At 39.5% G+C, this 27,005-nt stretch overlaps 1 protein-coding gene across 28 annotated transcripts in view; it reads left to right on the top strand.

The window, feature by feature from the left end:
• NRCAM (neuronal cell adhesion molecule) overlaps positions 1 to 27,005 on the top strand; it is a 311,070-nt gene that overhangs the window by 103,743 nt on the left and 180,322 nt on the right. For 2 of the 28 annotated variants that reach the window (XM_060414697.1, XM_060414693.1), the window contains exon 1: positions 18,755 to 18,899. The exons of 25 other annotated variants lie outside the window; for them this stretch is intronic. The gene's annotated coding sequence lies outside the window, so the exon portion shown is untranslated. Of the gene's footprint in view, positions 1 to 18,754; positions 18,900 to 27,005 lie in introns of those variants that run through there. One more of the 28 variants, XM_060414712.1, reaches the window with a different exon arrangement.

The following is a 27,005-nucleotide window of genomic DNA, read 5'->3' as shown; positions in this document are numbered from 1 at the left end:
TTGTCATTAACAAATTAGCCATCATTTTCTCAGCCTTCTGATTATATTCTGACCCACATTGCTTTTTGTCTTTTCTTCTCCAAATGTTTATGAATTTATGTTAAGGGAATAAAAAGAACATTTATTTCAGTTGAAAATAAATATAAAATGTAAGGAGAGCTTTATTTTTGACCAATCAACTTTCTCTTTTTATTTTCAGTTACTTTTTCCTTGTAGAAATGTGGAATATTTTTATAATATGGGGGCTGCTGCAAAGGGTGTAAAATATATTTTTTCACTAAAAGAAAATATCTGGGGACTTCTCCGGCACTCTAGTGGTTAGGACTTGGTGCTTCCATTGAGGATTGCCAGCTTTGTTTCCTGGTCAAGGATCTAAGATCTTGTAAACTATGTGGCATAGCCAAAAAAGAAAAGGAAACATATGTATGTAAACATGTTCGTTTTCTTGATCACCCTCTAGCATTGCTCTCTCTAAGCATTGCTTCCTAGTGTGATTTATGTTTATTGTTAGTACCTGCTAAGTAAAACACTGTCAGAACAAACTTGCAACATATAAAAAAAGTTATTTCTAAATGTAGTTATTTTTTATAGCAGCTCCCAGAAATGTTACATGAAAAATCTATTTCTTCCAAACTGTAAGGATGAAAACCTGTATCACAGGCAGGACAGCCTTTCTGACATCCAAGCAGATCTGATACTTTATGATATTTGCTTTCTTGAGTTGTTCTTCCGATGATGACCTATCAAGGAAAATTCTCTTTGACTTTAAAACAGACCACTGTTCAGTACTTCTTTGATTAGATTATGTGTAAAATGTTTATGTCTGCCACTCACTGGCAATTAAGTAATTAAGATGCTCTTAATATTGCAAGAGAGACATTACAAGTCTCATTATTTTAATGGACTGGTGGGCTCCAGGGGGTTGATAATAGGCTACAACATCTTGCATTCCAAGTTAGCAAAATTTAGTTTTGCCTGTTTGGCACCCTGAACTTGCAAGCTTTTGATGACTCAAGCTTTCAGAAGGAGGTAGTCTTTGATTAGTTCTTAGGGGTTTAGGCCGTTCTTACAAATCATTGTCATCATCAGCATCATCCGCACAATGGCGGCCTTATTACTAGTACCACTCAAGAGCTAGCAGTTCCACAGGCAGACGGTCAGTGGCCTTCTCATCTCTGCTTTGAGAGGGGTCCCTGAGGCCCTGAGGCCCTCTCAGAGTGATGGCACAGCTGTCTCTGCTTTTTAAATGAGATTATCTCTTAGAGCCTTCACGATGGATAACTGGTAGGTCTGTACCATCTACATAACTGCAAGGCAGTGTTTGCACTGGAAATGCAAAAGGACAACTAATTTTCTTTTGTTAAGTTTATACTATCTGGTTCCAAAAGTACCCGTAATTCACTTCTTAAAAAGCTAGAAAATGATGACCAAAGTCTTGAGGTACACCTTCTGTTGCATCTTTGCAAATCTCGAATGAATTGAATTGCTTCAACCTGTCATAGCAGTAAGTCCAGTGTCTCCCTCTCCAGGTTCACCCCTCCTTCTGAGTTGTCAAAAACTAAAGTGAAGCAGATATGAAGCCTCAGCAACTCCAGTCCTAAAATCTTTCCATAATTCTGTGCTCAGTGGAGAGAGCCCTGATCTAGGCAGCCCAAGAGCGCTGCTGTTTCATGCAAATACCAGTGTTGCCTCTTGATCCTCTGTGATCCCATGATGAAGCTAGTCTACTCTGTAAGGTACCTCGATGTCCCATCTTCCTGGGGAATGCATTACGGCTTTTATTTCTTAAAAAAATCTTTTTGGCTATGTCATGCTGTATGTGAGGTCTTAGTTCCCTGACCAGGAATTGAAGCTGCACTCCCTGCATTGGAAGGCATAGTCTTAACCACTGGACTGCCAGGGAAGTCCCACATTGTGGCTTTTAAAGGGAAGTGATGTTATCCCCTCCATGCCACACTTGATCAAGTGTTGTAATAAATCATCTGTTCTGTGTCAAGCACTGTTCAGTATGCCAAGATTACCAATGTACCAGCGGGGAATAAAAACCAAAACAGACAAGCTTCTGCAGGTAGCGTGTATTCTACCAGGGGGTCCCAATCAATGAGTAATTGATGAGTAATCTATTTTATATAACACCATGAGAAGAAAGATGTTACTGATTTGCATATGGGTGGGGACCCACTAAACAGAGCCTGCCCCAGTGGCCCTTTGTCACAAGTCTAAACCTAAGTCAACTTATACTTACAGTAAGTAAACCCTGCAGGAAATCCGAATGTATGCTGATCACAATCTTCCAACTCAATTTAGCTAGCTTACCTTACTCTGGAGAACAAGACCTTCTCCCCCTCTAAGTAAATGCCCCACCTCCTGGCCAGTCATGCCTTATTTCCAGGTTGCCTCTTAACTCCCTATAAAACTCATTCTTGCCCCCAAATCTATTGGGAACAGTGCTTCACTGCTTGTGAGGCACTGTACTTTCCCAGTTCATGGGTTGTTTCCCCTTGAATAAAGGACATCTGACCTGTTACTAAATAGTTTTAGTGTTCTCACTTGATAGTACCAAGTGAACTGGAAGACTATTGTAATTTCAAAATGTTGAGCCATGAAAGAGAGCAAGAAAAGAGAGAATAAAAAGGAAATAAGCTAGGTTATCCCCAAAGAAGGCTCTGAGATGAGGATTTGAGTGCATGTAATTTATTTGGGAGCTGGCCCCAGGAAGTACCCACAGCGGGGTGGGCCCATGAAATTAGGAAAGAGAGAAAGCCAATTGGGCCATAATGCTGAGCAGGTAACCTTATTACCTGTGGGCACGTGAAACTCAGTCCCACCAGGAGCTTTGGGAGTTGGTTTAGAATATGCCTCAATGTCGTCACAAGCACAGGGGAAGGAGGCAGGGACGTTTATCTACCAACTCCTGTTGGTCGCTGAATGAGTAGCCACTCAGGCCACGTGTCAGCTCCTAGTTCTTAGGCCTGCCCTGTACAGAGGCTGAGCACCCCTGGGAAACCCTCCTGGTGGAGAATGGCAGATGCTGACATAGGAAGCCGTTCATGTACCTGGAAGGATGAGTGCCAAGGGGATGTTGGAGGACCCCCACCAGTGTCTGTTATGGTGAGTTTCTCAAGATTGTTGTTGTTCAGTCACTAAGTCATGGCCGACTCTTTGCAACCCTATGGACTGCAGCATGCCAGGCTCCTCTGTCCTCTAATGTCTCCTTGAATTTGCTCAAACTTGTATCCATTGAGTTGGTGATGCCAAGCAACCATCTCATCCTCTGCTTCTCCCTTCTTCTCCTGCCCTCAGTCTTTCCCAGCATCAGGGTCTTTTCCAATGAGTCAGCTCTTCACAGTACCAAAGTATTGGAGCTTCAGCTTCAGCATCATTCCTTCCAGTGAATATTCAGGATTGATTTCAAGATGGTTGAATGGTAATTTGAGATTATAGTAAATATCATGTCGGAGAATAGATTCATGTGTATGTATAACTGAATCGTGTTGCTGTACTCCTGAAACTAACACAACATTGTTAATCATTTATACTCTGATATAAAATAAAAAATTTTTAAATACCTGACAGAAGTAAACTAGAAGAAAATTGTGGGGGGTGGGAGGAGGGATGACATTTTAGAGAATATGGTGAGAAGTGGGAGAGGTGGGCATTTGAGAAAGTGACATTTGAATGGAAAACTGAATGTTGAGGATTGAAATATGGGTAGACTTCAGGGAAACAGCTCCAGTGGAGAGACCTGCTAGTGTAAAAGCTCTGAAGTGCGAGAAGGCTCATTAAGTCCAGGGAATTAAAGGAGACATTATGGGTGAAGCACAGTCAGCAGTGGGGCAAGTGGTTAAGGATTCATTGGGTCAGGTAGACAAGGGCCTGCCTGCACAGAACCTTATAGCTGTGGCAAGGCACGGGAGTCTTATTCTGGATATGAGGAGAAGCTTTTAGAGGGTTTGAGGCAGTATGTATGATCTAGTTTTATTTTAAACCATCTTTGTGACCCTATGTGGGAATAAGAGTAGAAACCAGAGATGGACTGGGAGACTATTGTAACCATTCATGTGACAGGCTACTGTAACTTAAAGCATAGAAATAGAAATATTGCAGTAAGAGATACTCTTATGGTGAAGGGGTGTGCTTCCTGTTCATGCAGAAGTGATGTTCAACCAGTAAGACTCAAAGGATGAACTCGGTAGTAAATAAGATCTACAAAATATACTCATTGACTGAGAACAAGATTTAAGAGTCAGTAACTAAGTACAGACTTAAAGAGCAGTAACAAATATGTGCTGGGCTTCATCACTCAGTTGCGTCTGACTCTTTGTGACCCCATGGACTGTAGCCTGCCAGGCACCTCCGTCCATGAGGATTCTCCAGGATACCGGAGTGGGTTGCCATGCCCTCCCCCAGGGGATCTTTTAACCCAGGGATCAAACCCAAGTTTCCTGCATTGCAGGCAGATTCCTTACTGTTGAGCCACCAGGGAAGCCCAATAACAAGTATAGTGACATAAATATGCAAAAAGTCGAAGAACCAAGAGCACAAAGCAATAACAAAAATAAAATGTAACCGAGCTAAACCTGGGCTGGTATTCTTGGCCACTCTCTGGGACATAGAGTAACATTCAATTACATAATCCCAAAATTTCTGAAAAATCATGTTGAATGTAAATGAGCTTTTGTGTATGGGGATTTTTGCCCATCACGTAGCAAAGCTTTCCCTAACATCCATCTCCTTACATGGCTCACCTACTCCTTAACCCTCTCCTAAAAGCTTGCCTTCCCAGGTCTAAATTTCTGAAAACTCTACCCACAAAACTTAAGCCCGAGGTGCCCTTCCCTCGTTCATTATCCTAATAGCTATTTAATCACTATTTTTTGCTTTTCATCCCCTCCCCCAGAGCCTGCTGTTCCCTAAAACCTCCTTTGATGCTGTCAGTCCCTTAAGTGAAATATTTGTGAGTCTTAGATTCCTTTCCTGAGGTTAATAGTCTCTTTAACTCACTCTTCCCTCACAACCCTCAAGCTCAGCTTAACAAAGCTTGTCATGCTCTGAACTTACCTTGTCGCCACCCTCTGAGCCTTTGCTTTTTCTCTTTCCCTCTTCTGGAATTTTCTGTCATGTCTCCTACACACACACACACCATCTCTGCCTACACACACACAAAAATATATTAGGTATCAAGTCTCTTTCCTAAACCTATTCCTATACTCGGTGCATCCCAGCAGAGATTTAGCAACTCATAAAGTAGCACAAGTAAAAACATTAGCTAAAGAATTGTTTATTTACTGAGTGCCTACTTCATACCAATTTTTGTGCTTGATGTACAAAGATAAATATAACATGTAGTTGCTAGCCTTAAGAAGCTCAGTCCAGTAGAAGGTTTGAATGTGAAAATATACCCTCACTGAACATGACGAGTATGGTGATTGAAATATGTAGAGAGTATGGAGTCTGGGCTGTTCACACAGAGCAAATTAGATGGAGGTATTCAGCTTGCAGGCCCAGAGCCAAGACTAAGCTGAACCAAAGGCAGAGGTCTCAGTACCAAGGAGAGCGCCTCATGCACCCAGCCTTGAGGCATTCTTCACATTTTTGGAAGCAGCTTGAAATTTTCTGTTAGGCTCTATCCTGACAAGCAAGCATTTCTGGCTTAAAGGACCCTGGCTGTACATATACTGGATACCTCTGAGTTAGGAAAATACTCCTTCAGCTTATGAAGTTGGAGGGTTTTAAGATTGCAGATAGCTGAGGAATTTATATCCTTAGATGGTTCTCTTGGATCCTATTCTCAGGGATAATTCTTATTCTAAAAACTGAGATGGAACCCAGGACTTTATTTTGTTTGGATTTTCCCTCTCAGTCTTTGGGAGATTGGAGTCTAATGCCTGCCTAATTTAGACAGAATTGATCTCTTCAGGCATTTTGTTTGTTTGTTTTAACACCTGTCTGGCAACATTATTTTCTTCCTTGAGATGTTATACATTTCTCGAGTAGCATAGTTCCAAAGAAATATAATAGGAGCCACATGTGGAATTTTAGGTTTTTTAGTAGCCACATTAGAAGAGTAAAATGAGAAAGTTTCCTGGTGGCCTGGAGGTGAGGATTCTGGATCTTCACTGCTGTGGCCTAGGTCAATCACCACTTGGAGAACTGAGATCCTGAAAGCTGCTGCTGCTGCTGCTGCTGCTAAGTCGCTTCAGTCGTGTCTGACTCTGTGCGATCCCGTAGATAGCGTGCGATCCCATAGATGGCAGCTCACCAGGCTCCGCCGTCCCTGGGATTCTCCAGGCAAGAACACTGGAGTGGGTTGCCATTTCCTTCTCCAGTGCATCAAAGTGGAAAGTGAAAGTGAAGTCGCTCAGTTGTGACCCATGGACTGCAGCCCACCAGGCTCCTCCGTCCAAAGCTTCATGGCATAGCAAAAAAAATAAAAGTAAAAAGAAACAAGTGAAATTAATTTATCTTTAAACCCAGTGTATCTAAAATGTTATTTCAACATGTCAGTTCAGTTCAGTTCAGTCACTCAGTCACATCCGACTCTGCAACCCCATGAATCGCAGCACTCCAAGCCTCCCTGTCCATCACCAACTCCCGGAGTTCACTCAGACACATGTCCATTGAGTTGGTGACGCCATCCAGCCATCTCATCCTCTGTCATCCCCTTCTCTTCCTGCCCCCAGTCCCTCTCAGCATCAGAGTCTTTTCCAATGAGTCAACTCTTCGCATGAGGTGGCCAAAGTACTGCAGTTTCAGCTTTACCATCATTCCTTCCAAAGAACACCCAGGACTGATCTCCTTTAGAATGGACCGGTTGGATCTTCTTGCAGTCCAAGGGACTCTGAAGAGTCTTCTCCAACACCACAGTTCAAAAGCATCGATTCTTTAATGTTCAGCTTTCTTCACAGTCCAACTCTCACATCCATACATGACCACTGGAAAACCATAGCCTTGACTAGATGGACTTTTGTTGGTAAAATAATGTCTCTGCTTTTGAATATGGTATCTAGGTTGGTCATAACTTTTCTTCCAAGGAGTAAGCGTCTTTTAATTTCATGGCTGCAGTCACCATCTGCAGTAATTTTGGAGCCCCCCAAAATAAAGTCTGACACTGTTTCCACTGTTTCCCCATCTATTTCCTAGGATTATTTATAATGAATTAAGGTATTTGAAAGCTGTCATTTTATAGGTTAAAATGATTCTACATTTAGCTCAGAGCTAAATGTGTGTCTGGAAAAACTTTTAAGATATATCAGGATGATGAAAGAGCTTGAGTTTAGTGGGCCTGCATACCATTCAGGTGGGTATTTTCCTTATAGAAAATCTTTTAGAACGTTGTTAAGCTTTGAGTGAACCCTAGAAGGATCTGGAAAGCTGTGTGATTGGCTGGCACAATATTGAGGGTAGAGAGAGCAAATCAAGAGAGCCTTGTAACTTCTAATATATTTGTAGTCAACACCTAAGATTTAAAAAAAAACAACAATGTATTGTTAAAAAAACAAATACCTTCATCTGTTAGTTCCTACAGATAATTTTAAATCAGCTAATCTCTCTAGTTTGTACCCTTTCCAAAGCCTTCTTATGCTTTTCATTATTATATTTAGTAAACACCGCATCCATTCTTCTGGGTGCATGCAAATGGATACAAACACACCAAATGACAGACGCTCCACCACAGAGAGCTTCAAATTGGATTAGACAGCGGGAAGGGGGCACTTGGAGGATGGAAGAGGCTTAAAGTCTCCTCACGGACTGCCTGCCTCAGTTATGTAAATGAGTTGGGTGGTATCAGAACACCTTTTAAATATGAGTAATTAGCTACAGAAATTACGTTCAGCAAAACTGAGCTAGAGAGAGATCATTTGAATGAAGCTGAGGTCTTGGACTGCAAGCAGTTCACGTAGAGAGCAGAACAAAATGGGTCTATGGGGTTCCACTTGGGTGTAGGTCATTTCAAATCAAATAGATACAAGAGAGGCATTTTCAGAATTAGTGTTTTGCCTGAAAGATAGGTCATTGAAAGTATGCTTGATATTAATCCCCATATATGGTATCTCTTTTGCTGCTTGGGGAAAACAGAGGAAAAAGTTTAGCAACAAAGGGAAACAGTGGAGCATTAATTAACAGAGGGAAGTGGAGTCGTGCATCATCCTCTGTGTGAGCTGGGATCTTTCCGAGGCGTGTAGTCTGAGGCCTGGGAGGACAGTGTGCAGGCAGTTTGTAGCTATACTAAGATTTCTGTGCTTCAGAGGAGGAGAAAGCAAATCTGAAAAGCACAAAAGAGCATTTTTTCACTCCACCACTCCAGAATTAACTCTAAGGGGACAAAACCTTGCCTATATCTTTTGGAGACATCTGGGTGAGGTTAGCAGCTAAACACTTTCCACATCCTTTAGGGATGGAAGAGGGATCAAAATAGTTAAATCCGAGATCTCTTGAGCATTCTCAAAATTACTTTCCCTCATTTGGCAGGCAGCCAGCCAGCCCCTTGTCTTTGCAGGGAGGGGGAGAAAAAGGCTGGTGGGACATGAACCAGCCAAATGTGGAATTGAAAAGAGACGTTTCAACTCTCTTGTCTTCTGTTTTCTCTATGTTTGGAGGGGAATAAAAAAGAATCTACTATCTTTCCTGTGAAGGAAAGTACCCCAGTTGCATATATTTCTTTATAAAGCCAGTTGTGAGTTATGATTTGGATAATGTGGTCAGTTTGAAGTTGAATGCAAATTCTGCTGTGATGGTACCTGTGGTCTCAAGGAGTGCACACTAGGCTGTACCACTCAGGTGTGTACACTAACCTATCCTAGCTCCACAGTTTTCTTGCTGTGTAACATTAGGCAAGTTGCTTAACCTCTCTGACTCTCCATGTCCCCTTCTATAAAATGATGGTAATAATTAGAAATACATCATCGTATTATTGTGAGGATTAAATTCATTAATAAATGTACATGTGCCTAACACAGTGATAGAAGGAGTCAAGAAATGACACTTTTTATTGTAATCATATCCTAAGATATAAATAGCAAAAATGGGCCCATTTCCCAATTTTCTAATTTGTCTCTTCATTTCTCATTGCTCGTCTTATCTAAAATATTAAATACATTGAGGATCTCATTTTATGCTTTCTCGATTACTGGTTATTATTTTGTATTTATTTTGAAATGATTAGAAGAAATCTAGTGGAGAGGGTGATGTTGCTCGAGCAGAGCCAGTGCCCCGCTCAGGTGTGTGAATCACTGACAGGCACAGGCCTGTCACTGCAGTGGACTTTTGAAATGCCAGCTAGAACATACATAGTATTTGGAGATATGGTTATGAATAAAAAAAAGTCAAGAAACTGTGTAAGCTTTACAGGCATGGATATACTTGTACACACATACATACATATGAAAGAGAAGATACATAATGAGCTTGAAAAGAAGAAAACGAATGAGCAGTCCTGGATAAAAGAAATAAAGGCAAATGAAATTGCTTCCAAAATGAAACTGAACTTGGTATCGATGGAAGGGAGAGATTTAAAGAAAGGGAGAGTGGTGTCTTTGCACAAAGGTGGGAAGCTGGAGTGGGCCTGGCATGTTTGGTGCCAGGACCATAGACTATATAGGTGGAAGGGTTTGTGTGTGTTTAAGACTGGTGGATTCTCAGCTTGGAGTCATAGGTGGAGGCTAGATTGTAAATAATTTTGAATAACAGACTGTGGATTTTACTCCAAAGGCAATATGAATTTCTGAGCACTGGGGTAATATATGTTAATTGGTGTTTGGGGAGATTAGTGTGTCTTACAGCTATTCAACTAGCCAAAATATTTTAAGGTAACTTCAAGAACTGCAAGATACAAAGGTGACCACATACATTTCTGGCTGCCCTAGTTATAACTATTGTTGTTCACTTGCTCAGTCATATCCAACTCTTTGCCTCCCCAAGGACTACAGTATGCCAGGCTTCCCTGTCCTTCATCATCTCCCTGAGTTTGCTCAAAGTCATGTCCATTGAATTGGTGCTGCCATCCAACCATCTCATCCTCTGTCATCCCCTTCTTCCCCTGCCTTCAATCTTTCTTAGCACCAGAGTCTTTTGCAGTGAGTCACCTCTTCACATCAGGTGGCCAAAGTATTGGAGCTTCACCTTCAGCATCAGTCCTTCCAATTAATATTCAGGACTGATTTCCTCTAGGATTGACTGGTTTGATCTCCTTGCAATCCAAGGGATTCTCAAGAGTCTTCTCCAACCACAGTTCAAAAGCATCAATTCTTCGTTGCTCAGCTTTCTTTATAGTCCAACTCTCACATCCATATATGACTACTGGAAAAACAATAGCTTAGACTAGACGGACCTTTGTCAGCAAAGTGACGTATCTGCTTTTTAATAGGCTGTCTAGGTTGCTCATAGTTTTTCTCCCAAGGAGCAAGCATCTTTTAATTTCATGGCTGCAGTCACCATCCACCATCCAGTGATTTTGGAGCCCAAGAAAATAAAGTCTGTTACTGTTTCCATTTTTTTCCCCATCTACTTGCCATGAAGTTATGGGACCAGATGCCATGATCTTAGTTTTCTGAATCAAGTTTTAAGCCAGCTTTTTCACTCTCTTCTTTCACCTTCATCAAGAGGCTCTTTAGTTCCTCTTTGCTTTCTGCCGTTAGGGTGGTGTCATCTGCATATCTGAGGTTATTGATATTTCTCCTGGCAATCTTGATGCAACCACTTAAAACGTAATGTTGAATGGCATATCCATAAAGATGTTTTCACTTTGATTTATTTTAAGAAAAAAATTTTTTAAAAACTTTCATGACTGGAGATAGAAATTATGGCACAGCAGTTCAACATTTCATATTCTGCGTTCACTTGAAATTGCAAGTCTGAATTCTATTAGCAATATGACAGTGTTTGTGAGATAATGTTAACTTAAAAATATCAAGATTGCAGTTCTGTTGAAATTACATACACACAAGCATTCAGATAAGAACTGCAAAGAAATCCTGATACATTGGAGATGGAATTGTGAAGATTTTGTTTGTTTCTTCTAGTTTTGTTTAAGAAAAAGAAAGATGAGTAATGAGTAGGGTGAATTGTGGCAGAAAAGGTAAAAATCAGTTAAAACAGTTACACTGATCTTTTAGGGATGCTTAACTAGTGTTCTTGAACTTCTTATTATATGAGCAATAGATTTTTGGGGACTTCTGAATTTTCTTGGGTTAGAGATTCATAACTTTCAACAGAGTCTTAGAGTCGTTCATGACTCATCTAATACTTGGACTGAGAAAACAGATCTAAGGGAACCTAATTTTTAATGTGTCCAACAAATATTATTGTAATAACAATAGTGAGAGAATTTCTTTTTTTCTTAGAAGAGGTGGTAGATTTTACAGTTCAGAAAAGATTTGAATATGTGTAATTACAAAGATCTCTTCCATCTAGGATGATTTGGGGTGGATTTTGTTAGAGCGGAATTCTCAAATCTCTTTCTGTTTTATTTTTATGAATGGATTGCTTCCACATTATTCAAATAAGCTTTTAGATATCAGAAATAAAGTCATTTTGAAAAATGAACTTACATATATTAGGAGACACTGAGTCTCCCAATAATTAAGAACAGTTATGAAAAATTACTTTGACACTTAAACACGCATCAATAATGTGTGGCTCTTTAGGAGGTCATCGCTTTGGCAGCTGAAACTATCAGAAAATATAACGTCTTGTTTTACAAATCGTGGAAACAGAAATCATTTGCTGTAGAACCTAGGCTATATTTCTATTAAATAATTTGAACATTACTGGAGCTGGAAAATTCCAGGGAAGTAATGATTGAATCGTGTGATAATATTTTTTTTTTTACCTCTGTTGACCTACAGAAAGACAATTTCATATGGTTTGATCCCTAACATACTTCTTATTCCTTACAACCTTTTTTCTCTATCCATTTCTATCCCTTCTTGTTTTATCTTTCCCAATTTATTTTTTATTCAAGTATAATTGATTTACAATATTGTGTTAATTTCTGCTATACACCACAGTGATTGTTATACATATATATTCTTTTTCATATTATTTTCCATTATGGTTTATCACAGGATGTTGAGTATAATTCCCTTTGCTACACATTGCACGCATGCTAAGTCTCTTCAGTCATGTCTGACTCTTTGTGGCCCCAGGGACTATAGCCCACCAGGCTCCTCTGTTCATGGGATTCTGCAGGCAAGAATACTGGAGTGGGTGGCCAGGCCCTCCTCCAGGGGACCTTCCCAACCCAGGGGTTGAACCCATGTCTCCTGTGGCTCCTGCACTGAAGGCAGTTTCTTTACCACTGGTAGGACCTTGCTGTTTATTCATCCTATATAACAGTTTGCACTTGCCAGTCCCAAATTCCCAATCCATCCCTCCCCACTCCCTTAATTTCAATTATGATTGCACCTAGTTCCCTGACCAGAGATTCATCTTGGGCTGTCTGCTTGGGAGCATGGAGTCTTAACCACTGGACCACCAGAGGAGTCCCCAGACTCATTCTTCATTGTAACAATGCCAGAGTCAGTGGTTCGGAAAGTCTGTATATCTTCTGAACAGGTGAGGCAGGAGGAGAGAGATGGAGACTGAGAGAAAGAGAAAGAGCTGAGAATTAATAAACGTTGTGTTGCTAAGGTGGTGCACAGATTCAGAAAGAATCTGTTTTCTTGAAATATTTTAAAGTGTACCAATTTACCTCAAAAACATTTTCTCTTGATCTCTCTCCTTAACTTGGCATTACCATGCCTTCCTAGAATCTTGACATTTTGACTTTCTGTAAATTATGGAAAAGCAGTAGGCTGCCAGTCTACTGTGCCATCGAGTTATCTGTGGGGTTCCTGGGTCTCTGTACTGTATTTACAGAAACAGATGGCTCCTGTGGCACTTCCACCAAATGACATGGCACTTAGCTTGTCTCCGTCATGTAGATTCACAGCTCTGAGAAACTTGCCAGCTGATGCCTGTGAACTTGTGGGTCTAGCGTAGCATTTCAGGGTGGGAGGAAAAAACACTCAGTTAATTCATTTTCCCATTTAGTTTCTAGGCCTGCTTTAGCAAAACTCGTCGTCTCACATTCAGCCAGCTAATTGGCATCCTTTTTATCTCCTGTAAAGATATTCAAAAATAAAGCGTCCATCATTTCTGCACTAGGAGAACTTATAAAATGTTGCAGGAAACTGGCAATGAGTTGAACTTTGGCAGAGATAAGAGCCTGTGCAGTAATAGTTTAGGGTAGGACTCTTCCATTCTGAATCTTTTGCTCCTTCATAGGTGGTTTTTATCATTTTATCATTTATTTAGTGCAAGCACTCATGTAGCATTTACTGTGTGCCAGGCATGGTTCTAAGTGATTTACAAATATCAACTCTCTTAATACTCAGAGAAACTTTAAGAGAAAGGTTCTATATTATCCTCATTTTACAAATAGAGATACTAAGGCACAGAGGTTGACTATTCTACTTGCACATTATAATATTTCAAACTATAAAATTTGGATAGAAAGTAAAATTTTTAAAAACTGTTATTTTCTTGGGAAGAAGGCTTAAATGGGCATTTCTCCAGAGAAGACATACAGATGGCCAAAAGGCATGTGAAAAAGTGCTCAATATTGATAATTATTAGAGAAATGGAAATCAAAACTACAGTGAGGTACCACCTCACACTAGTCAGAACAGCTGTCATTAAAAATTCTACAGATAACAAATGCTGGAGAGGATGTGGAGAAAAGAAAACCCTTTTACACTGTGGGTGAGAATATAAGTTCATGCAGCCACTATGGAAAACAGTAGAGAGGTTCCTTAGAAAACTAGAATTACCATATGATCCAGCAATCCAACTCCTGGGCATATATCCAGATCAATCTCTAATTCAAAGAGATGCATGCATTCTGATATTTATAGCAGCACTATTTACAATAGCCAGGACATGCAAACAAACTAAGTGTCCATTAGCAGATGCATGGATAAAGAATATTTGTTGCATATATACAATGGAATATTACCCAGCCATTAAAAAAGAATGAAATAATGCCACTTGCCTCAACATGTATGGATCCTAGAGATTATCATATTTAATGAAGTAAGTCAAAGACAAATACCATATGATATCACTTATATGTGGAATCTAAAATATGATGCCAATGAACTTATGAAACAGAAATGACTCACATACATAAAGAACAAACATATGGTTCCCAGAGAGGAAAGAGGGTAGAATATATTAGGAGTTTGGGATTAGCAGGTACAAACTGCTGTATATAGAACAGATAAGCAACAAGGTGCTACTGTGTAGCACAAGGAGCTACATTCAATATCCTGTAGTATACCATAATGGAAAATAATGGAAAAAGGAATGTATATTATATACATAGATAAGTGAATCACTTTGCTGTCAGCAGTAACTAACACAATGTAGTGAATCAGCCATATTACAATTTTTAAAAATTGAAATTTCTCATTGTATAGATACGTAATTTGAGGTTTAAATGAAGTATATCTGTGAAAAAGCACATCTAATATTTTTATGTTCTACAATTAAAATGGGTACCACGTCATACACATAGAAAATCAGTTGTACACAGAAATGGCGAGTCTGGACCACCTGCAGGATGTTGTTATTGTTCAGTCGTCCAGTTGTGTCCGACTCTTTGCGACCCCTTGGACTGTAGCACACCGGGATTCCCTGTCCTTCACCGTCTCCCGGAGTTTGCCCAAGTTCATGTCCATTGCATCAGTGATGCCGTCCAGCCATCTCATCCTCTGATGCCCTCTTCTCCTTCTGCCCTCAATCTTTCCCAGCATCAGGGACTTTTCCAATAAGTCGGCTTCTCACGTCAGGTGACCAAAATACTGGAGCTTCATCTTCAGCACCAATTCTTCCAATGAGTATGGGTATTCAGGTTTGATTCAGGGTTGATTTCCTTTAAGACTGACTGGTTTGATCTCCTCTCTGTCCATGGAGGATAGGATAGGGAAACAGAAAGCAGAGTGTAGATTTTGATGCCCAAAGTTACCATCGCTTGGTTCCCAAATTGGAGCCACCATTTTGAGAATGATGTGTTCCACAGGGTGATAAGAGTTCATCGCCTCATGAGTTTAAAATAAGATATTCCAAAATGACGTTTTCAAAGCCAGAGCAGCTTTTATGGAAAGAGTTGTAGTTGTCAACTTCCACTTTGCTTAATAAAAATATATTGGAAGGAAACAGAATTACTTCCAAGGGCCCCCTTCTGTGTGACAGTCCACATGGTGCTGTTTTAAAGTGGGGACAATACCCACTCTTGTCATAAAAATGACAGATTTGATGATGACTTTGGAGGAGCTTATTAAACCTGGCACCTCCGTTTACCAAAAAATGTTTTGAGAAGCCCACTGAGTAACCAGTGTGGAAAAGTAGCGGGTCACAGTGGGAGACAGAGTGGGAAGTGGGCCCGCAGAAGCGTTTAGCGTTTAATGGGTCCACGGCTGTAGGGAAGCAGTGTGCCGAAATAATCCTGATTAGGCTCGGGCAGTCAAGCCGCATAATCACACTTGTCTCTCCTCCTTTCAGCCCTGACTGTTCAGAACACAATTGCCTTTTAAAGCACCGTTTTATAAGTAGTCCTTACGCTGTCCTTTAAAATAACAGCCTTTCACATCAGTGTGTGAGCCTTTTTTCTACCTGTGGGAATAGCCCACTCGGAAAAGAAAAGGTTATGTTAACATATTCATAGAAAGACATAGGCACATTCTCTTTCCAATGGGAAGGTTTAAATTTTGAGAGTTGTTTTTTTTTTTTAGGTTAATTGTGCTTTTATTTGCTGGTATAATTTAACTACAGTGCCCTGCAAACTTTTTTGATCTAAAAACTTCATTTTTATATCACAATCTAATAAACACACATGTTATATATATATATACATATATAAAAGTGAAACAAAAATTTTACCCAAAACATCTACCTTGGGTGTTATTTTTTTTTGAGACCCTTTTAAAAGCAGTTTTAGATTTATAACAAAACTGATAGGAAGGTATAGAAATTTCCTGTATACTGCTTTCCCTCACATGCATAGCCATTATCAATACAGTGATACTTTTTTTTTAAGCCAAGGATGAACTGCATTGATGCATCATAGTCACCAAGGTCCCCAGTTCATCTTAGAGTTCACTTTAATGAGATGAGTAGTGTTGCACATTCTGTCAGTTTAGACAAAAGTATAATGACATATATCCATCATTGTAATGTCATTCAAAGTATTGTCATTGTTCACAGAAACTTCTATACTCTGTGTATTCATCTCCCCATTCACTCCAAAGAAATGATGGGAAAATACCCAAAGGGAAAGCAAGTAGAAATGCTGCTGTCTAGAGTGGTTTCTGTCCCCACCTGTGTGTGCCATATCTGTCCCCACCCGTGTGTGCCATGTGTTGACATGTGTAGCTGATTTTTTACTGTTTCCTGGGCGGCTGGTACCATTAATAGCATGTACACAGAGCAGCAGATATCCTAGCAGCAGTCACTAGGAAGAAGTAACTTTAAAGGCTTTCCCCTTCTATTTGTTTTATCTTTTAAAAGAGTAAGAAAAGGAATCTGAAAGTTAGTCTCCATTTTCCAAGTTTTTTGAAAGCATAAGTTTCCAAGTTTTTTCAAAGCACATTAGGATGTGTTCAGCAGAGAAACAGCTGTGCAGAAGTAGACCCCGTCAGGATGCTCTGATGTCTCTACTTGCTTGGGTTTCCGAGGTCACGTGGCTCTGGTTGTTGTTAATCTCCCTGACACTATGCTTTGAAGAAGATGGTGTTACATGTTGGTTGTGCTTTTGTGAAGAAAAGCATGATTCTAAGCAAGTCTTAAATGTTGAAAAGAGCTTCAAAGAAATATATCCACCCATTGTTCATGACCGTCACTGTAATAAATGGGGAACAGATTTTTAGGTTTTTTTCCTACAGGGAGTGAATCACTGTCATTGAAAATCTAGTAACTGGACACTTTCTAATCTTGAACCATAGCGGGCGAATGACTTTTCTTGACTTTTTCTTCTTTTCTTGAAGCTTTTCAAGAGAACCTTGAAGCTTGAAAATAGTCTTTAGAAATTTTACCAGAAACAGGTGGCTTAAGGATTTGTGGCAATGCCAACAATGAGGTCGTAGCTAAAAAAATACATACGACATTTCAGAACACCCTCCGTTACTTTCTTCAGGTCTTCTTAACGTAAAATCTAACCCTGATGGATTTAGCACTCTAATGAAAATTCCTTCTATTTATTATTTTTATCTGTGTACTTATGTATCAATAATACCTGGCTTACAAGAGTGATAATAGTCAATTTTTTTAAAGTTTTTACAAGTCAGATAGGTGAGTATTGATGACCATGGGAGGACTGAAATTGAGAAATAAGTCAGTAGGGGAAAGGAAACGAAGAAAAAGAGTTATAGTGTTTGTTTTTACTAAGATCTCACATTGGATTATTTGAAGCACATAGGCTGCCATGGCAAGAGAAAAAGGCAGAAATGATTGGTGGGAGTCATCTGGATGACAGGTTACACATGTTTGTGAAGTAGGTCCTGATGCTGGAAAAAAAACAAGCCCATCTTAAGCAGTTATTGTGTCCTGTAAAGAAAGAATATTTAAGCAGTGACCAGAAAGGATTTCTAAGAGTTTTCTTAAGTTAACAGTAGATTTTGTTATTATATGATCCAGCAATCCCACTCCTGGGAATATACCCAGACAAAACTATAATTTAAACAGGTACATGCATCCCTGTGCTCATAGCAACACTATTCACAATAGCCAAAACATGGGAGCAGCCTAAAGGTCCGTCGACAGAGGAACCGATAAAGATGGGGTGCATATATACAATGAAACACGGCTCAGCCATACAAAGGAATTAAACAGTGCCATTTGCAACAGCATGGATGCAACTAGAGATTATCATACCAAGTAAAGTAAGTCAGGAAGAGAGACAAAATACCATGTGCTATCCCTTACGTGTGCAATCAAAAATATGGCACAAATGAACCTATCTATGACTTAGCAATAGCAAATGAAACAGAAACGGACTCGTAGAACAGACTTGTGGTTGCCAAGTGGCGGGTAGAAGAGGGGCGTACTGGAAGCTTGGGGTTGGTAGATGCAAACTACTATATATAGAATGAGTAAACGACAAGGTCCTAATGCATAGCACAGGGAACTATATTCAGTTCAGTAGCCTGTGATAAACCATAATGGAAAAGAATGTTTTTTAAATGTATGTATGTATGTACAACTGAGTCACTTTGCTGTACAGCAGAGATTGGCACAACATTGTAAATCAACTAAACTTCAATACAAAATTGAAAAAGTAAAGAAAAAATAGTAAGTTTTTAAAAATAACACTTTACATTCTCCCATCGGAGGTGAAAATATGGCAGGTACCTTCTTTTTAAATTTTTTAAAATTGAAGTATAGTTGATTTACAATGTTGTGTTAGTTTCAGATGCACAGCAGTGATTCAGTCATACCTGTATATTTGTATCTGTTCTTTTTCAGATTCTTTTCCCTTATAGGTTATCACAAAATATTGACTAGAGTTCCCTGTGCCATACAGTAAGTCTTTGCTGGTAATCTATGTTATGTATAGTAGTGTGTATCTGCTAATCCCAAGGCAGTTACTTCTTAAAACAATAATATTACGAGACCATCACCTATTGTGCATTTTGCTAAACAACTTGGAGCCACTAAACAGATTTCTCTTGCTTCTCAATGGATATGGGGAAATGTTTAACCCCCATTGTATTGCCACAAAGCCAGGCTGCCTGATCACCCTGGGAGGCCCTAGAGGTCTGAGCAGCTTTGGATTGCTGCAGAGAGGACTTTACCATTTTACTGTGCAGGGTCCAGCCACAGCAGGGATCAGAAGCCAGTGTTTAATCTGCAGAAATGTGCTGGTAAGGGCTCTCTGTTTGAGATTTTCCTTTTGCTGCTGAAAAGAAATAGGAAGCAGTAAGATAACTTCATCTGTAAGGTAATATCTGGGCTTGTTTCTGTACAGAGGGCAGCGAGGTGTGACTATTTCCTGGAAGGGATGGATCTTGGTCCCCTCTCTCAGGTAGCATTTTAATGATCTGTTTAAAACCCAAGCCAAAATTAGAATTGTATTCCAACTGTAAAGCCTGGTCTCAAGCTTTCTAATCTCTGTTCATTGATTTGATTTCATTTAGTGTGTGGAGTTTGTATCAAAAATCAGTGTCTTTCACACAGCTTGTTAAACACTTACAAGAAAGACTTGGATGGGAGCATGACAAATTTAGTTCAAGTATTTTTTTACTGCTCAACTGTAAGCATAATTCAGGGAAAAGTAAGTACTCGTGGTTTATGATTGCTCTCAGGGTATATCAACAAAATGTCAATGTATTTTGTCATCCTGCATATAGCTGTTTATTCTTAGTGGTCTCATGAACATTTTTTATATTACCTGGAAACAGTTTTCCAGCCAGGCTTTATCTGCTCTATTCCTGTTGTTCTTTACATGGCAATTATAGTGCTTTCCATGCACGAAGTGTGGTATAAACTTTAGCCATTTCCCTTTTTTATTTGAAAGAGAATTCTATTGTCATTCTTTCTGCACTAGCTTGAGAATTTCCCCCAAGTTTTCTGTATTAATTCTCCTGTATTCCACAGAGGTCAACAGAACAAGAAAAGCTGGATTAGAAGCACATTTTTTTTTAAATGCTATAATTGGATTTGTTAGCTTTAGCTCATGAAGTATCTTCAAAGACCACCTGTGAGATTATTATTTGACATCGCTCAGTTTTTTGACCCTCATGAGATGAAACATGGTTTAATTATACTAATGCAACAAAGTCTGGCATCCTTTAAAACATCCCTGGAAATACTTGCTATCTGACTTTTATTACAGCAGGACATAGAATAGTGTATTGAAAGACATTCTGCTATTTTCCTGGGGCGTTTTTTTGTTATCATTGATACTTTCTACTGGCAATAGTAAAATAATGTAAAAATAACCGTAAAAGTAACATTCCTCTAGAGCACTTTTCAGTTGGCATTGTCTAGTTTGATCCTCTTGGGCATACTCTCTGGAGAGGGCATGTCTTATGATCCCTGTTTTAAGGATGAGAAAAGTGAGATTCAGTGGCAGGCTCCAAGCTCTGCAAGGAGGAACGTGCAGGGGTGGATTCTGACTTGGGCATTCGGACCAGTGTTCTTTCCAAAACATTATAGCCTCCATGTGCTCAGTGTTTGCTGTAATGATCAGGCTCTTTGAAGTAAGTCGTTTAATAGGAAGGCTCTGGCAACAGCTGGTGTTAGGTAGATTAAAAATATTAAAATCAAAGCCCTTGGTTGGAAAGTAGAATAATTAAGAGTGAGAGAAAAGGGAAGAAAGATGCCGGAATCACTGAGTGATGTTAAAAGAATTGAAGAATAAGGGCAACATGATTCATGAGGTTCATGCCTCCTTCCTTTTCTCTGTCAAAACAAATCTCCACTGCTTTCGTGCTTTTCTCCCTCATCCCTGGATTCTTTTGAGAAATTTGCATTGCTTTGTTACTTTCATATAGGACTCAAAGGCACCTTTCTGAAACTTGATATTTATATTTTATTTCCAGAAAAGAAAGTATTCAATCAACAAGTTTTCCCTTTATATCACACATGACCTAAGACTCATGCTTCTGTGAATTGTATTGAGAGTAGTGTTTATTTCTGGTGCTAACAAGTTGCATTCATTTGCCATGGCTGCCTTCTTTTCATTCTGAAATTTTCCTGCTCTTTAAATAACTGTGCTCCTAGATGTTGATTCTGCTACTTTGTCAACACTTCTCTTTGTCATTCCTGACTGTACTCTGCTTTTCATAGTTCCTTTCATTTTTCTCAGGAAATCTCATTATGGATACTCTATTGCATAATAGCCTGGCCCTGAAATTCAAATGAAAACTGAAATGCTTTCAAGCTTTGGCCCCTATTGAGACACTCGCTACCGTGTCATTAGTGTAAATAAAATTGTGAGAATGCACTCTTATTTGCCTCCTTCAGTGTTCAGAGTGCCCTGATTATTGGGAAGTCCTTGTCAGCTCCACTTGTCTTTGGTACCAACATACCTCTCAAGCCAGATTTGTTAATCTTGTCATGTTTGAGACCTTGGAGCACTCAAAAAGTAGAAGAGTTATTTGATATATCTTTGTGTATTAATTTTGCATGTCTCATCAAACACATTAGGTTTGTTTATGTGTAGTTCTGTACATATATTTGTGATTAATGTTAAAGAAACATTTATTAGTTTTCTTACTACTGAATGTTACAAAAAGAGCTTTATTTGCTTGTTTGTAGTTGATTTACAGTGTTAATTTCTGCCATGCAGCAAAAGTAACTCAATTATACACATATATACATTCTTTTTCATATTATTTCCATGCTGGTTTGTCACATAATAAATATTGATATATATTTATCAATATATATTGAATATATCAATATATTCAATAAATAGGATATTAAATATAGTTCTCTGTGATATACAGTAGGACCTGGTTGTTTATCCATTCTCTATGTAGTAGTTTGCATCTGCGAATCCCAAACTCCCAGTCCACCCCTCCCTCACTCCCTTTGGCAGCCTTGGGTTTGTTCTCTGAGTCTGTTTCATTGATAAAGTCACTTGTGTCAGCTTCCCTGGTGGCTCAGACAGTAAAGCGTCCGCCTACAGTGCGGGAGACCCTGGTTCAATCCCTGGGTCGGGAAGATCTCCTGGAGAAGGAAGTGGCAACCCACTCCAGGATCCTGACAGGCTGCAGTCCGAGGGGTCACAGAGAGTCGGACACAACTGAGTGACTCCGCTTCACTTCAGTGTTTCATTGTATACATACACCACATCTTCTTCATCCACTCAGCCGCTGATGAACACTGCGGTTGTTTCCATGTCTTGGCTGTTGTCGATAGTGCTGCTATGAATGTCAGGGTGTGTGTATCTTTTTGAAATTACAGTTTTCTTTGGATATGTGCCCAGGAATGGGGTTTCTGGATCACATGATAATTCTGATTTTTAAGGTTTTTAAGGAGGCTCCTTACTGCTCTCCGTAGTAGATACACCAACTTACATTCCCGCCAACAGTGTAGAAGGGTTCCATTTTCTCCATACCTTCTCCAACATCTGTTATTTGTAGACTTTCTCAAAATGACCATTCTGACCTGTATGAGGTGATACTTAATTGTGTTTTTATTTGCATGTAAATGGAATCTTAAACCAGCGAATCAGAAGTCACCTGATCAGCACTAGTGAGGTCATCTGCCTAATAGACCTCTGCTGCTCGCTAAAGGAGAGTCGCTTTGCAATAACCAACTTGCTTTTTGCCTAGTATAACTCCTTCCAGCTCCCTTCTGCCTATAAAAGTCTTTCATGTCGTAAAGCTTCTCAGAGCCCCTTTCTATCTGCTGGATTGGAGGCTACCTGATTTGAATAGATTTTCCCTTGAATAATAAACTCTTAAAATGTTTAATACACCTTAGTTTATCTCTTAACTGTCATCTACTTGTCAACTTGACTACATCCAAATGTGGGATGTTTTGACCCTGTCTAAGATGGTCTAATGAGAGAGAAAGCATTATTGTCAATAGGGAGGGTATAGAAGGGAATATTTTAAAGAAAAAATATTCCCTTAGAGAGTGAAGTAATTCAAGCAACGACAGCACAATGAATAAGAAGGATATGATTACTAATTGAAAACCATGAAGCTCTACTTATGTGCCGCCCCGCCCCCCCCCCCCCCCGCCCCGGGGCCAACTGGAACAAGTCACTAATATCCGCTCAGAGCTGTTGGAATAGCCTTTTGCATGGTCTTCTGTCTCTGCTCTGCTCCCCTGAAGCCTGTTTTTCAATACAGCCTGTTTTAGACTTTAAAATGGACCTCAGATCGTATCATTGTTCTGCTCAGAACCCCTCTCAAGGGCTTCCCATTTCAGGCAGAGGGAAAGCCAGAGGCCTTGCAATGATAAACTAGCCCAAGCTCATCTGGTGCCCCATTCCACGTCTACCTTCATCTTCTGCTTTTCTCTCCCTTACTCACTCCCTTCAGCCACTCTGATCTTCTTGCTGTTCTCAAATATGCAGACTCCTGGGACTTACCTTAGCAGTCCAGTGGTTAAGACTCCCTGCTTCCAGTGCAGGAGCTGTGGGTTTGATACCTGGTCAGAGAACTAAGATCTCACATGTTGCACTGGATGGCCAAAAAGAACCCCCAAAAACGAACAAACAAAAAACTTGTAAATGCCTACCTCAGAGTCTCTGGATTTTCCTAGAATCTTGCCTTACCTGCAAAACCCTTTCTCAATGGCTCTCACACTCACCTTCCTCAAATCTTTACTGAGATCACACATTCTCAAGGAGTTTTCCCCTGACCATCATACGTAAAATGTCAACAACTCCCCATCTCTGCCCTCCCATCCTCTCACCATACTTTGCTGTTTTCATTCTAACATGTCTATTGAATTATTTGCTTTCTGCTTGTCTTCACCCACTAGAATATAAGTTATATGAGAGCCAGGATTTCTGCCCTGTTTAGTCTTTGTTCTCTCCAGCACCTGGGACATGTATGATACATACTAGGTACTCAGTAACTATTTGCCAAATAAACAAATGAATCATGGAAAGTTAACTGGGGAAAGGAAACTGAAAGTCTAGGAATCATACAATATGGAAAAAAAAACACCCCTTAAAGAAGACTGGTATCTACTCACCCCATGTGTACTGACAGGCATGTTTCCTGGGTGTGCCAGATAGTTGATTCAGAAAGAAAGGCCTTGGATGCCTTCAGTGTCATGCTTTAATGCAAATGATGCTGAGAATAGCAATGAGAATAATGCAGAAAAGGGGGGAAACTGTGGGGAGGTGGAAATTGAAAATGGAATTGCTTGTTTTGCTTTCAAAGTAACGATTTCAAAGCAGAGAACTTGAATAGGAAATAAAATAACAAAAACTGTGTCTCTGAAAATGCAAACTTCATTCACATTCTGATCTGTGTGATTTTTCAAGTTCAGTGATCCAAGGTCAGAGGGTACTTGTATTAGCATAGACTTTGCTTTGTTTATTCACCTCTGACCAAACCTCTAAATTCCTTTTCATGATGGTAGTGTTCTGATGACAATAAAACCAAGCTTTCATAACACCAGTAACATTTATACAGCACTTGGACAACTCTTAAATGAATTGTCCCTAGAGACCTTAGGAGCTAGGTCAGGATTATTAACCCCATTTTGTACACAGTGAGGTAAGCTATTTTGTCACCTGGTAAGCTATTGAATTCATAATTTGATTGCTTTATTTAGAAATACTGGCTCATTTAATACAGATCATGTTGCATTAAAGATGACCTCTTTTTAAATGGACAGCTTCATATTTGATCTTGACTTTGGTCAGTGATCTGAACTAATAGTATTGTGATTTCTATAAGACCAAGAATTTCAGATTCTCAAGTTGAGAGGCTGATTTAGAGACTTGAGGCTCCCAGAGCCATTTTGCTATTGATCAGGATTAGGCCACTCTGCCCAGAGACTGCTAGGGAGAAATCTGTATTGGTGGGTTTAGGTGTGATTGGGGGTTCTCCCAGGCCATAATTGAAATCCTGTTAGATTCCTCTGCTTTTTTGTTTTGTTTTGTTTTTTCTTTTCTTGCTCAGAAAGTTCCCTCTGACTTTAAAAAAAAAAATCAATGTAAAAACTAAAGTGGAAAATGAGTGCTTGCAGGGACTTCCTTGGTGGCCCAGGGGTTAAGACTCCCTGCTTCTAGGGCAGGAGGTGCGGGTTCGGTCCTTGGTCAGCCAACTGAGATCCCACCTGCCACAAGGGCAGTAGATAGATAGGCAGATAGTACCTAATGCCAGTTCTGAAGCTCTTTGGGAAATAAATTTTTTAAAAGGAAGAAAAGAAAATTAGTGCTTGTATAGACAACTAAGAAATGGAGGCAAAAATCCTCATTAGGCAGTCTTGGGGGCCAATCAAAATTATGGGAAACAGAGTCAAATTCTCTAGAGTGACATCAAAGTTGTATTTGGAACCCATTTAGTTTTGTTTCTGTTGTGGTTCTTTCCTTTCCAGAGCAGTATTATGAAAAGACAGCAAATTCAGTTCAGTGAGCATGGCAACTACTCAGGAAGTTGTGGGGAAAAGTAAAAGTGAGGAGACTACTTGTGAATTCACGTCTGTATTGAGAAGAGACTAGAAAACTAGAGCAAAAAGAAAAATTTGAAACCAAAAGGGCTTGCCAGCTTTGAAAACTGATATCTAAGATAAAGAAAGAAGAAAGAAATGTCTAGTCTTTATCTGAATGTTTGGAAGTTTTTCAGACCTCTTCTCATTTTATCTGTATAGTGAGATAGGTTTAGTGCCAACAACAACAAAAGATGCACAAATTATACTCTTAATTGTTTAATGCATTCATTATTCTTTACTGGCCCTAAATCTGATGTATTGTATTTTCATCCCTTTCTTTACAGTCTGACTTATTATTTGTAACATCTGCTAAGACTGTGAACTAGAGTTTTGATAACAATGGATAGCTTAACTGAGCATTTAAAACTTTGCCTTAAAAATTAGAATAATTTTGAACATGCAATTTAAAAGTTATTTTTAAATGTGTAGGGCCAACTCCAGTGTTCCTGACTGGAGAATCCCAGGGATGGGGGAGCCTGGTGGGCTGCCATCTATGGGGTCGCACAGAGTCGGACATGACTGAAGCGACTTAGCAGCAGCAGCAGCAGCAAGGCCAAAGTGTAAATTGTTTGAATATAATTTGTTTTTTTAAGTGTTAGTCACTCAGTCGTGTCTGACTTTTTGCAACCCCATGGACTGTAGCTTTCCAGGCTCCTCTGTCAAGTGGGTAGCCATTCCCTTCTCCAAGGGATCTTCCCAACCCAGGGATCAAACCTGGGTAATTACTAAGCTTTAAATCAAGTCAGATTAAAGTTTAAAATTAAGATATTTGTAAGGCTATGTCCCTAAAGGTGATAGATGTAGAGGCCTCTGCCAATAGTCTGTCATTAGTCACTGGGACCTATAAAATCAAGGAGACTTTGGTAGTTTATAATAAAATGCGGATAAAGCATCTTTGGGAGCATTCTTCTGGCTGTTTACATTGCATTCTTATGGTAACTTAGGCAGAACAATGAATTGACAGATCTGAATTGTATCATGCGTTTGGTGAAAAGGTGAATTGTACACATCATATGGATCAAGTCTATACACCTTTTCTGAACTTTGAGAGATCGTCTGGGATGAACTGTGTTGTTCTGGGGTCAGAGCAGCTCAGTGACACAATCACGAGTTTGATGTTTCCTTATTCCTATTTTTTTCCAGAATTTGAAATGCAGAAATTTCTGTCACCTACTTACTGAATGTTTAAATCTGTGCAAATTAAAAGAGGGAGCATATGGCAAACCTGATTATATACCAAAGGTAGAGTTTTTCCTTTTCCCTTGTATATGTGCTCTTAGCACACAGCATTATGCCAATCTGAATATTTTTCCCATTCAGCAGCATATATTAGCATTGACGACCATATTTTAAAGGAAGAAACACTGTGCATTTGATTCTTTGTTCACGTCCATAAATATTAATCAAGCTAGGACAATATTTAGTTAACTGTCCCGTTTTCACTTTACATGTTAATGAAAGAGGCCAAGTAATCATATTTTGTGAAGTTTAATACACTTCATTTCTTTTCATCAAATAGTTTCACTTGTCCCCCCACCCCTACCCCACCCAGCAAAGTATCCACTTGAAACAGTATTAATCAAGTGTTTGCAACTTACTTTGTCAGGCTTGCAAATTCAGGTGGCTCACTTTTAATCAAATTCTACTTCATTAGTAGAGTATACAGCAGAAATTTAAGAGACTCTATGTTTTGATCAAAACAAAAGAATTAAAAAACAGAGGGCTGTTTCTAATTTCTCATCTGACCATGAGGATCTTTGATATGTTAACTACTGCCTTTCATCTGAAGGCTTCAGAGCTTCACCTATTTTTGTTAACTGTACAGGAATTCACTTGCT

Source organism: Ovis aries, chromosome 4, assembly GCF_016772045.2.
Source record: "Ovis aries strain OAR_USU_Benz2616 breed Rambouillet chromosome 4, ARS-UI_Ramb_v3.0, whole genome shotgun sequence".
In the NCBI taxonomy this organism is placed as follows: Eukaryota; Metazoa; Chordata; class Mammalia; order Artiodactyla; family Bovidae; genus Ovis; species Ovis aries.
Note: the sequence above shows the minus strand (reverse complement) of the source record. Positions and strands in the feature narration are given on the sequence as shown.